This window comes from Rhinoderma darwinii, unplaced genomic scaffold, assembly GCF_050947455.1.
Source record: "Rhinoderma darwinii isolate aRhiDar2 unplaced genomic scaffold, aRhiDar2.hap1 Scaffold_883, whole genome shotgun sequence".
NCBI classification, from domain to species: domain Eukaryota; kingdom Metazoa; phylum Chordata; class Amphibia; order Anura; family Rhinodermatidae; genus Rhinoderma; species Rhinoderma darwinii.
Genome location: NW_027464454.1, coordinates 53,022 through 66,972, shown reverse-complemented (window position 1 = coordinate 66,972; position 13,951 = coordinate 53,022). Strand labels below are relative to the sequence as shown.

Genomic DNA, 13,951 nt, shown 5'->3' with positions numbered 1-13,951 from the left:
TATATGTGTGTGTATGTATGTGTATATATGTATGTGTGTGTATATATGTATGTGTATATATGTATATGTGTATATATGTGTGTATATATGTATGTGTATATATGTATGTGTATATATGTATGTGTGTGTATATATGTATGTGTATATATATATATATATGTGTGTATATATATATATATATAACACGCACACACACACACATAAATAACGGGTAAATCTATTTTCAAAAATGACAAAATTGTTTATTTTTCAATTTTTTTTGTGATTTTTCTGCTCATAATAAAATTGTAAAACATGGAATTAATTAAACTAATCTAGAAAATGAAAGCCTCATAAGTCTTGTAAAAATCAAAGTTAAAATAGTTGTGATATTCAAAGCGGTTGCAAAGTTATTATCGTCTAAGGGTATGTGCACACACACTAATTACGTCCGTAATTGACGGACGTATTTCGGCCGAAAGTCCCGGACCGAACTCAGTGCAGGGAGCCGGGCTCCTAGCATCATAGTTATGTACGATGCTAGGAGTCCCTGCCTCTCTGCAGGACAACTGTCCCGTACTGTAATCATGTTTTCAGTACGGGACAGTAGTTCCACGGAGAGGCAGGGGCTCCTAGCATCGTACATAACTATGATGCTAGGAGCCCGGCTCCCTGCACTGTGTTCGGTCCGGGACTTGCGGCCGAAATACGTCCGTCAATTACGGACGTAATTAGTGTGTGTGCACATACCCTAAAGAAGTGCAAATCAGAAATGGAAAATTTGCCCTGGACGCAGGGGCATCAATGACCCCTGGTCATGAAAGGGTTAATTATGTACCGAAAATACAATTGAAAAAATCTACAATCAATATATATATATATATACCGTATTTTTCGGACTATAAGGCGCAGTTTTTAGCAAGAATAAATCTTGCTAACAAGTCCCTGCGTGTTCTAGTCGGCAGTGCCGGGCCCCCTGACCGCTCCTTACTTAACCCCTTCCCGACCCGTGATGTGCCAGCACATCATCAGGCGGGGGAGGGGATGATGTATGGAGCGGGCTCACGCGCTGAGCCTGCTCCATACACTGCAGGTGTCAGCTTCTGACACGCTGCACTAACGGCTAGGAACAGAGATGGCGCTGTTTAACTAGTTAAATACTGCGGTCAATAGCGACCCCGGCATTTATATTGGTTTTCCTACGAAGGACATTTATTACATATCCACAGGTGTAATATCTCTAGAACGGGGCCCCCTAAGCCCCATTCCATCTTACCCGGCTCCGCGGTCTTCCGGCCACTTCACTTCCTGGTTACATGTTCGAGTTACGCAGTTTCCGCAACTCCCATAGAACTGAATAGTAGTTACGGAAACAGCGTAGCATGCTACGCTGCTTCTATAACGGACATTCACTACTATGGGAGTTCCGGAAACAGCGTAGCTCAGCGAGTTACGCTGTTTCCGTAACTCATCCATGTATTGCAGTGTATTGTACCAGCGATCTAATGATCACTGGTTCAAGTCCCCTAGGGGAACTAATAAAATGTGTGTAAAAAACAAAACATTTCCCATTATTCCCCAAGAACAATGTAAAAATAATAATAAAACTGGTATCGCTGCATCGGTAAAAGTCCGGAACTATTACAACATAGCATTATTTGACTCACACAGTGAACGGTGTAAAAATGTTTTATTTAAAACCCCCGACTGTCTGTATTCTTCTACCATATTACGTTATAAATGGCCGCTCTGTTGTAACGGTTCACTGGGATACGCTTCTTGTGATGTCATCTAGAATGTGGGCAGATTCTATTTCTCTGAGCGTGACGTCCTCTAGAGAATCTGAGCGTGATGTCATGTGAAGGGCGGGGCCTGTGATCTGCATGTGTTCCGTTTGCACATAATGGCCCTCAGGTTGTGACATCATCAAGTTTATAAATTGGGGTCACACATTGACCGCGGTGTCAGTTTCTCTTGCTGGCTCTCGTCATGGACGTGTCTCATATGAAGAGGAGGAGGATGGTGATGTTTCCAATGATGAGTGTTGTAGAGAAGATGGAGGTTGGCGGACGCCAATTTCCGGAGGACGTGGAGATGGAGGAGGAGGATGAGAAGATGGAGGCTGGCGGACGCCAGTTTCCAGAGGACGTGGAGATGGAGGAGGAGGATGAGAAGATGGAGGTTGGCGGACGCCAGTTTCCAGAGGACGTGGAGATGGAGGATGGGAAGATGGAGGTTGGCGGACGCCAATTTCCAGCTCCTGATGTGGAGATGGACGACCTTTCGGGGGCTACGGTTAACATCAGGGCCTCCAACCCCCGAAAGAGAAAGTGGCCATTTTAGTAACATCTGCCACTTGGGGCCCATTTACCATCAGGGCCCCCAACCCCCGGGAGAGATAGCGGCCATCTTATTTCCATCTGCCGCTCGGGGCCCATTTACCATCTTTAGGTGAGGTAAGTGCCGTCCACTGATGATCTTCTCACCTCACGACTCTTCTACAGCCGCCTGGACACTGAATTTCTGATTTGTTTTGCAGTTGTCACCCCAACATCGTGGTCTTTACCACCTAAACCATCAGAAATTCCCATGAAGACTCCTCCAGTGATGAGCAGACGCGAGATCCGGTAAGTCTGACGTCTTCCGCTCGTCTTCATCTTCTCCTTGTGGTGAAGGTTTTGTGAATTTTTTTGCTTATTTGTATTTTTTCCTTTTCTAGGATCCGACTTTGAAAAATATGAAAAAAGTTTTCGGTTTCTTCTGATCCAGGATCGAGCTGTGTAAGGGTGGACTGGCGGCCATATCCACGGGTGAAGAAGGACCCTCCCCCTCTTCATCTCACCGATCATCGCATGTTAAAGGGCCGGAGCCACAGAAAACCGCACCGAAATTCTACCAGATTCTATAATAAACAGATTTATTTTTACCATTTTTAGTGTTTTCATTTCTAGATTGGGGAATTTATCCAGGGAACCTGTGTTCTATGGGGGTCCGAAGGTTATAGGTGTAATACTCTGCAGAATATATCACTATGTATCTGTCAGGAGGTGGAGAGGACAGAGCAATGTTCTGCAGATCTGTAGAGAGGTCAGTGGTGCAATAATCTGCAGAATATATCACTCTGTATCTGTCAGGAGGTGGAGAGGACAGAGCAATGTTCTGCAGATCTGTAGAGAGGACAGTGGTGTAATACTCTGCAGAATATATCACTCTGTATCTGTCAGTAGAGGACAGAGCAATGTTCTGCAGATCTGTAGAGAGGTCAGTGGTGTAATAATCTGCAGAATATATCACTCTGTATCTGTCAGTAGAGGACAGAGCAATGTTCTGCAGATCTGTAGATAGGTCAGTGGTGTAATAATCTGCAGAATATATCACTCTGTATCTGTCAGTAGAGGACAGAGCAATGTTCTGCAAATATCTAGAGAGGTCAGTGGTGTAATAATCTGCAGAATATATCACCATATATCTGTCATGTGATACAGGAGCAATGTTCTGCAGATCTGTAGAGAGGTCAGTGGTGTAATAATCTGCAGAATATATCACTCTGTATCTGTCAGTAGAGGACAGAGCAATGTTCTACAGATCTGTAGAGAGGTCAGTGGTGTAATAATCTGCAGAATATATCACTCTGTATCTGTCAGTAGAGGACAGAGCAATGTTCTGCAGATATCTAGAGAGGTCAGTGGTGTAATAATCTGCAGAATATATCACCATATATCTGTCATGTGATACAGGAGCAATGTTCTGCAGATCTGTAGAGAGGTCAGTGGTGTAATAATCTGCAGAATATATCACTCTGTATCTGTCAGTAGAGGACAGAGCAATGTTCTGCAGATCTCTAGACAGGTCAGTGGTGTAATAATCTGCAGAATATATCACTCTGTATCTGTCAGGAGGTGGAGAGGACAGAGCAATGTTCTGCAGATCTGTAGAGGTCAGTGGTGTAATAATCTGCAGAATATATCACTCTGTATCTGTCAGTAGAGGACAGAGCAATGTTCTGCAGATCTCTAGAGAGGTCAGTGGTGTAATAATCTGCAGAATATATCACTCTGTATCTGTCAGTAGAGGACAGAGCAATGTTCTGCAGATCTGTAGAGAGGTCAGTGGTGTAATAATCTGCAGAATATATCACTCTGTATCTGTCAGGAGGTGGAGAGGACAGAGCAATGTTCTGCAGGTCTGTAGAGAGGTCAGTGGTGTAATAATCTGCAGAATATATCACTCTGTATCTGTCAGTAGAGGACAGAGCAATGTTCTGCAGATCTGTAGAGAGGTCAGTGGTGTAATAATCTGCAGAATATATCACTATGTATCTGTCAGGAGGTGGAGAGGACAGAGCAATGTTCTGCAGATCTGTAGAGAGGTCAGTGGTGTAATAATCTGCAGAATATATCACTCTGTATCTGTCATGTGATACAGGAGCAATGTTCTGCAGATCTGTAGACAGGTCAGTGGTGTAATAATCTGCAGAATATATCACTATGTATCTGTCAGTAGAGGACAGAACAATGTTCTGCAGATCTGTAGAGAGGTCAGTGGTGTAATAATCTGCAGAATATATCACTCTGTATCTGTCAGTAGAGGACAGAGCAATGTTCTGCAGATCTGTAGAGAGGTCAGTGGTGTAATAATCTGCAGAATATATCACTATGTATCTGTCAGTAGAGGACAGAGCAATGTTCTGCAGATCTGTAGAGAGGTCAGTGGTGTAATAATCTGCAGAATATATCACAATGTATCTGTCAGTAGAGGACAGAGCAATGTTCTGCAGATCTCTAGAGAGGTCAGTGGTGTAATAATCTGCAGAATATATCACTATGTATCTGTCAGGAGGTGGAGAGGACAGAGCAATGTTCTGCAGATCTCTAGAGAGGTCAGTGGTGTAATAATCTGCAGAATATATCACTCTGTATCTGTCAGTAGAGGACAGAGCAATGTTCTGCAGATCTGTAGAGAGGTCAGTGGTGTAATAATCTGCAGAATATATCACTATGTATCTGTCAGTAGAGGACAGAGCAATGTTCTGCAGATCTGTAGAGAGGTCAGTGGTGTAATAATCTGCAGAATATATTACTATGTATCTGTCAGTAGAGGACAGAGCAATGTTCTGCAGATATCTAGAGAGGTCAGTGGTGTAATAATCTGCAGAATATATCACCATATATCTGTCATGTGATACAGGAGCAATGTTCTGCAGATCTGTAGAGAGGTCAGTGGTGTAATACTCTGCAGATTATATCACTATATATCTGTCAGGAGGTGGAGAGGACAGAGCAATGTTCTGCAGATCTGTAGAGAGGGTAGTGGTGTAATAATCTGCAGAATATATCACTCTGTATCTGTCAGTAGGGGACAGAGCAATGTTCTGCAGATCTCTAGAGAGGTCAGTGGTGTAATAATCTGCAGAATATATCACTCTGTATCTGTCAGGAGGTAGAGGAGCGATGTTCTGCAGATCTGTAGAGAGGTCAGTGGTGTAATAATCTGCAGAATATATCACTATGTATCTGTCAGTAGAGGACAGAGCAATGTTCTGCAGATCTCTAGAGAGGTCAGTGGTGTAATAATCTGCAGAATATATCACTCTGTATCTGTCAGTAGAGGACAGAGCAATGTTCTGCAGATATCTAGAGAGGTCAGTGGTGTAATAATCTGCAGAATATATCACTCTGTATCTGTCAGTAGAGGACAGAGCAATGTTCTGCAGATCTGTAGAGAGGTCAGTGGTGTAATAATCTGCAGAATATATCACTCTGTATCTGTCAGGAGGTGGAGAGGACAGAGCAATGTTCTGCAGATCTGTAGAGAGGTCAGTGGTGTAATAATCTGCAGAATATATCACTCTGTATCTGTCAGTAGAGGACAGAGCAATGTTCTGCAGATCTCTAGAGAGGTCAGTGGTGTAATAATCTGCAGAATATATCACTCTGTATCTGTCAGTAGAGGACAGAGCAATGTTCTGCAGATCTGTAGAGAGGTCAGTGGTGTAATAATCTGCAGAATATATCACTCTGTATCTGTCAGTAGAGGACAGAGCAATGTTCTGCAGATCTCTAGACAGGTCAGTGGTGTAATAATCTGCAGAATATATCACTATGTATCTGTCAGGAGGTGGAGAGGACAGAGCAATGTTCTGCAGATCTGTAGAGAGGTCAGTGGTGTAATAATCTGCAGAATATCTCACTCTGTATCTGTCATGTGATACAGGAGCAATGTTCTGCAGATCTGTAGACAGGTCAGTGGTGTAATAATCTGCAGAATATATCACTATGTATCTGTCAGTAGAGGACAGAGCAATGTTCTGCAGATCTGTAGAGAGGTCAGTGGTGTAATAATCTGCAGAATATATCACTATGTATCTGTCAGTAGAGGACAGAGCAATGTTCTGCAGATCTCTAGAGAGGTCAGTGGTGTAATAATCTGCAGAATATATCACTATGTATCTGTCAGGAGGTGGAGAGGACAGAGCAATGTTCTGCAGATCTGTAGAGAGGTCAGTGGTGTAATAATCTGCAGAATATATCACTCTGTATCTGTCAGTAGAGGACAGAGCAATGTTCTGCAGATCTGTAGAGAGGTCAGTGGTGTAATAATCTGCAGAATATATCACTATGTATCTGTCAGTAGAGGACAGAGCAATGTTCTGCAGATCTGTAGAGAGGACAGTGTTGTAATAATCTGCAGAATATATCACTATGTATCTGTCAGTAGAGGACAGAGCAATGTTCTGCAGATCTCTAGAGAGGTCAGTGGTGTAATAATCTGCAGAATATATATCTATGTATCTGTCAGGAGGTGGAGAGGACAGAGCAATGTTCTGCAGATCTGTAGAGAGGTCAGTGGTGTAATAATCTGCAGAATATATCACTCTGTATCTGTCAGTAGAGGACAGAGCAATGTTCTGCAGATCTGTAGAGAGGTCAGTGGTGTAATAATCTGCAGAATATACCACTATGTATCTGTCAGTAGAGGACAGAGCAATGTTCTGCAGATCTGTAGAGAGGACAGTGTTGTAATAATCTGCAGAATATATCACTATGTATCTGTCAGTAGAGGACAGAGCAATGTTCTGCAGATCTGTAGAGAGGTCAGTGGTGTAATAATCTGCAGAATATATCACTCTGTATCTGTCAGTAGAGGACAGAGCAATGTTCTGCAGATCTGTAGAGAGGTCAGTGGTGTAATAATCTGCAGAATATATCACTCTGTATCTGTCAGGAGGTGAAGAGGACAGAGCAATGTTCTGCAGATCTGTATAGAGGTCAGTGGTGTAATAATCTGCAGAATACATCACTATGTATCTGTCAGGAGGTGGAGAGGACAGAGCAATGTTCTGCAGATCTGTAGAGAGGTCAGTGGTGTAATAATCTGCAGAATATATCACTATGTATCTGTCAGTAGAGGACAGAGCAATGTTCTGCAGATATCTAGAGAGGTCAGTGGTATAATAATCTGCAGAATATATCACCATATATCTGTCATGTGATACAGGAGCAATGTTCTGCAGATCTGTAGAGAGGTCAGTGGTGTAATACTCTGCAGATTATATCACTATATATCTGTCAGGAGGTGGAGAGGACAGAGCAATGTTCTGCAGCTCTGTAGAGAGGGTAGTGGTGTAATAATCTGCAGAATATATCACTCTGTATCTGTCAGTAGAGGACAGAGCAATGTTCTGCAGATATCTAGAGAGGTCAGTGGTGTAATAATCTGCAGAATATATCACCATATATCTGTCATGTGATACAGGAGCAATGTTCTGCAGATCTGTAGAGAGGTCAGTGGTGTAATAATCTGCAGAATATATCACTATGTATCTGTCAGTAGAGGACAGAGCAATGTTCTGCAGATCTCTAGAGAGGTCAGTGGTGTAATAATCTGCAGAATATATCACTCTGTATCTGTCAGCAGAGGACAGAGCAATGTTCTGCAGATATCTAGAGAGGTCAGTGGTGTAATAATCTGCAGAATATATCACTCTGTATCTGTCAGGAGGTAGAGGAGCGATGTTCTGCAGATCTGTAGAGAGGTCAGTGGTGTAATAATCTGCAGAATATATCACCATATATCTGTCATGTGATACAGGAGCAATGTTCTGCAGATCTGTAGAGAGGTCAGTGGTGTAATAATCTGCAGAATATATCACTATGTATCTGTCAGTAGAGGACAGAGCAATGTTCTGCAGATCTCTAGAGAGGTCAGTGGTGTAATAATCTGCAGAATATATCACTCTGTATCTGTCAGTAGAGGACAGAGCAATGTTCTGCAGATATCTAGAGAGGTCAGTGGTGTAATAATCTGCAGAATATATCACTCTGTATCTGTCAGGAGGTGGAGAGGACAGAGCAATGTTCTGCAGATCTGTAGAGAGGTCAGTGGTGTAATAATCTGCAGAATATATCACTCTGTATCTGTCAGTAGAGGACAGAGCAATGTTCTGCAGATCTGTAGAGAGGTCAGTGGTGTAATACTCTGCAGAATATATCACTATATATCTGTCAGGAGGTGGAGAGGACAGAGCAATGTTCTGCAGATCTGTAGACAGGTCAGTGGTGTAATAATCTGCAGAATATATCACTATGTATCTGTCAGTAGAGGACAGAGCAATGTTCTGCAGATCTCTAGGGAGGTCAGTGGTGTAATAATCTGCAGAATATATCACTATGTATCTGTCAGTAGAGGACAGAGCAATGTTCTGCAGATATCTAGAGAGGTCAGTGGTGTAATAATCTGCAGAATATATCACTATGTATCTGTCAGTAGAGGACAGAGCAATGTTCTGCAGATATCTAGAGAGGTCAGTGGTGTAATAATCTGCAGAATATATCACTCTGTATCTGTCAGTAGAGGACAGAGCAATGTTCTGCAGATCTGTAGACAGGTCAGTGGTGTAATAATCTGCAGAATATATCACTCTGTATCTGTCAGTAGAGGACAGAGCAATGTTCTGCAGATCTGTAGAGAGGTCAGTGGTGTAATAATCTGCAGAATATATCAATCTGTATCTGTCAGGAGGTGGAGAGGACAGAGCAATGTTCTGCAGATCTGTAGAGAGGTCAGTGGTAATAATCTGCAGAATATATCACTCTGTATCTGTCAGTAGAGGACAGAGCAATGTTCTGCAGATCTCTAGACAGGTCAGTGGTGTAATAATCTGCAGAATATATCACTATGTATCTGTCAGGAGGTGGAGAGGACAGAGCAATGTTCAGCAGATCTGTAGAGAGGTCACTGGTGTAATAATCTGCAGAATATATCACTATGTATCTGTCAGTAGAGGACAGAGCAATGTTCTGCAGATCTGTAGAGAGGTCAGTGGTGTAATAATCTGCAGAATATATCACTCTGTATCTGTCAGTAGAGGACAGAGCAATGTTCTGCAGATCTGTAGAGAGGTCAGTGGTGTAATAATCTGCAGAATATATCACTATGTATCTGTCAGTAGAGGACAGAGCAATGTTCTGCAGATCTGTAGAGAGGACAGTGTTGTAATAATCTGCAGAATATATCACTATGTATCTGTCAGTAGAGGACAGAGCAATGTTCTGCAGATCTGTAGACAGGTCAGTGGTGTAATAATCTGCAGAATATATCACTATGTATATCTCAGGAGGTGTAGAGGACAGAGCAATGTTCTGCAGATCTGTAGAGAGGTCAGTGGTGTAATAATCTGCAGAATATATCACTCTGTATCTGTCAGTAGAGGACAGAGCAATGTTCTGCAAATATCTAGAGAGGTCAGTGGTGTAATAATCTGCAGAATATATCACCATATATCTGTCATGTGATACAGGAGCAATGTTCTGCAGATCTGTAGAGAGGTCAGTGGTGTAATAATCTGCAGAATATATCACTCTGTATCTGTCAGTAGAGGACAGAGCAATGTTCTACAGATCTGTAGAGAGGTCAGTGGTGTAATAATCTGCAGAATATATCACTCTGTATCTGTCAGTAGAGGACAGAGCAATGTTCTGCAGATATCTAGAGAGGTCAGTGGTGTAATAATCTGCAGAATATATCACCATATATCTGTCATGTGATACAGGAGCAATGTTCTGCAGATCTGTAGAGAGGTCAGTGGTGTAATAATCTGCAGAATATATCACTCTGTATCTGTCAGTAGAGGACAGAGCAATGTTCTGCAGATCTCTAGACAGGTCAGTGGTGTAATAATCTGCAGAATATATCACTCTGTATCTGTCAGGAGGTGGAGAGGACAGAGCAATGTTCTGCAGATCTGTAGAGGTCAGTGGTGTAATAATCTGCAGAATATATCACTCTGTATCTGTCAGTAGAGGACAGAGCAATGTTCTGCAGATCTCTAGAGAGGTCAGTGGTGTAATAATCTGCAGAATATATCACTCTGTATCTGTCAGTAGAGGACAGAGCAATGTTCTGCAGATCTGTAGAGAGGTCAGTGGTGTAATAATCTGCAGAATATATCACTCTGTATCTGTCAGGAGGTGGAGAGGACAGAGCAATGTTCTGCAGGTCTGTAGAGAGGTCAGTGGTGTAATAATCTGCAGAATATATCACTCTGTATCTGTCAGTAGAGGACAGAGCAATGTTCTGCAGATCTGTAGAGAGGTCAGTGGTGTAATAATCTGCAGAATATATCACTATGTATCTGTCAGGAGGTGGAGAGGACAGAGCAATGTTCTGCAGATCTGTAGAGAGGTCAGTGGTGTAATAATCTGCAGAATATATCACTCTGTATCTGTCAGTAGAGGACAGAGCAATGTTCTGCAGATCTGTAGACAGGTCAGTGGTGTAATAATCTGCAGAATATATCACTATGTATCTGTCAGGAGGTGGAGAGGACAGAGCAATGTTCTGCAGATCTGTAGAGAGGTCAGTGGTGTAATAATCTGCAGAATATATCACTCTGTATCTGTCATGTGATACAGGAGCAATGTTCTGCAGATCTGTAGACAGGTCAGTGGTGTAATAATCTGCAGAATATATCACTATGTATCTGTCAGTAGAGGACAGAGCAATGTTCTGCAGATCTGTAGAGAGGTCAGTGGTGTAATAATCTGCAGAATATATCACTCTGTATCTGTCAGTAGAGGACAGAGCAATGTTCTGCAGATCTGTAGAGAGGTCAGTGGTGTAATAATCTGCAGAATATATCACTATGTATCTGTCAGTAGAGGACAGAGCAATGTTCTGCAGATCTGTAGAGAGGTCAGTGGTGTAATAATCTGCAGAATATATCACTCTGTATCTGTCAGTAGAGGACAGAGCAATGTTCTGCAGATCTGTAGAGAGGACAGTGTTGTAATAATCTGCAGAATATATCACTATGTATCTGTCAGTAGAGGACAGAGCAATGTTCTGCAGATCTGTAGAGAGGTCAGTGGTGTAATAATCTGCAGAATATATCACTATGTATCTGTCAGTAGAGGACAGAGCAATGTTCTGCAGATCTCTAGAGAGGTCAGTGGTGTAATAATCTGCAGAATATATCACTATGTATCTGTCAGGAGGTGGAGAGGACAGAGCAATGTTCTGCAGATCTCTAGAGAGGTCAGTGGTGTAATAATCTGCAGAATATATCACTCTGTATCTGTCAGTAGAGGACAGAGCAATGTTCTGCAGATCTGTAGAGAGGTCAGTGGTGTAATAATCTGCAGAATATATCACTATGTATCTGTCAGTAGAGGACAGAGCAATGTTCTGCAGATCTGTAGAGAGGTCAGTGGTGTAATAATCTGCAGAATATATCACTATGTATCTGTCAGTAGAGGACAGAGCAATGTTCTGCAGATATCTAGAGAGGTCAGTGGTGTAATAATCTGCAGAATATATCACCATATATCTGTCATGTGATACAGGAGCAATGTTCTGCAGATCTGTAGAGAGGTCAGTGGTGTAATACTCTGCAGATTATATCACTATATATCTGTCAGGAGGTGGAGAGGACAGAGCAATGTTCTGCAGATCTGTAGAGAGGTCAGTGGTGTAATAATCTGCAGAATATATCACTATGTATCTGTCAGTAGAGGACAGAGCAATGTTCTGCAGATCTCTAGAGAGGTCAGTGGTGTAATAATCTGCAGAATATATCACTATGTATCTGTCAGGAGGTGGAGAGGACAGAGCAATGTTCTGCAGATCTGTAGAGAGGTCAGTGGTGTAATAATCTGCAGAATATATCACTCTGTATCTGTCAGTAGAGGACAGAGCAATGTTCTGCAGATCTGTAGAGAGGTCAGTGGTGTAATAATCTGCAGAATATACCACTATGTATCTGTCAGTAGAGGACAGAGCAATGTTCTGCAGATCTGTAGAGAGGACAGTGTTGTAATAATCTGCAGAATATATCACTATGTATCTGTCAGTAGAGGACAGAGCAATGTTCTGCAGATCTGTAGAGAGGTCAGTGGTGTAATAATCTGCAGAATATATCACTCTGTATCTGTCAGTAGAGGACAGAGCAATGTTCTGCAGATCTGTAGAGAGGTCAGTGGTGTAATAATCTGCAGAATATATCACTCTGTATCTGTCAGGAGGTGAAGAGGACAGAGCAATGTTCTGCAGATCTGTATAGAGGTCAGTGGTGTAATAATCTGCAGAATACATCACTATGTATCTGTCAGGAGGTGGAGAGGACAGAGCAATGTTCTGCAGATCTGTAGAGAGGTCAGTGGTGTAATAATCTGCAGAATATATCACTATGTATCTGTCAGTAGAGGACAGAGCAATGTTCTGCAGATATCTAGAGAGGTCAGTGGTATAATAATCTGCAGAATATATCACCATATATCTGTCATGTGATACAGGAGCAATGTTCTGCAGATCTGTAGAGAGGTCAGTGGTGTAATACTCTGCAGATTATATCACTATATATCTGTCAGGAGGTGGAGAGGACAGAGCAATGTTCTGCAGCTCTGTAGAGAGGGTAGTGGTGTAATAATCTGCAGAATATATCACTCTGTATCTGTCAGTAGAGGACAGAGCAATGTTCTGCAGATCTCTAGACAGGTCAGTGGTGTAATAATCTGCAGAATATATCACTATGTATCTGTCAGTAGAGGACAGAGCAATGTTCTGCAGATCTCTAGAGAGGTCAGTGGTGTAATAATCTGCAGAATATATCACTCTGTATCTGTCAGTAGAGGACAGAGCAATGTTCTGCAGATATCTAGAGAGGTCAGTGGTGTAATAATCTGCAGAATATATCACCATATATCTGTCATGTGATACAGGAGCAATGTTCTGCAGATCTGTAGAGAGGTCAGTGGTGTAATAATCTGCAGAATATATCACTATGTATCTGTCAGTAGAGGACAGAGCAATGTTCTGCAGATCTCTAGAGAGGTCAGTGGTGTAATAATCTGCAGAATATATCACTCTGTATCTGTCAGCAGAGGACAGAGCAATGTTCTGCAGATATCTAGAGAGGTCAGTGGTGTAATAATCTGCAGAATATATCACTCTGTATCTGTCAGGAGGTAGAGGAGCGATGTTCTGCAGATCTGTAGAGAGGTCAGTGGTGTAATAATCTGCAGAATATATCACCATATATCTGTCATGTGATACAGGAGCAATGTTCTGCAGATCTGTAGAGAGGTCAGTGGTGTAATAATCTGCAGAATATATCACTATGTATCTGTCAGTAGAGGACAGAGCAATGTTCTGCAGATCTCTAGAGAGGTCAGTGGTGTAATAATCTGCAGAATATATCACTCTGTATCTGTCAGTAGAGGACAGAGCAATGTTCTGCAGATATCTAGAGAGGTCAGTGGTGTAATAATCTGCAGAATATATCACTCTGTATCTGTCAGGAGGTGGAGAGGACAGAGCAATGTTCTGCAGATCTGTAGAGAGGTCAGTGGTGTAATAATCTGCAGAATATATCACTCTGTATCTGTCAGTAGAGGACAGAGCAATGTTCTGCAGATCTGTAGAGAGGTCAGTGGTGTAATACTCTGCAGAATATATCACTATATATCTGTCAGGA

At 42.1% G+C, this 13,951-nt stretch overlaps 1 long non-coding RNA gene across 1 annotated transcript; it reads left to right on the top strand.

Annotated features, from left to right (window-relative positions):
* The first annotated feature begins 1,609 nt into the window (after window positions 1-1,609).
* LOC142731987 (uncharacterized) lies at window positions 1,610-2,869 on the top strand. The gene is made up of 3 exons (XR_012879337.1): window positions 1,610-2,435; window positions 2,519-2,606; window positions 2,699-2,869. It is a non-coding gene; the product is annotated as an uncharacterized LOC142731987 (long non-coding RNA).
* Window positions 2,870-13,951: the final 11,082 nt, after the last annotated feature.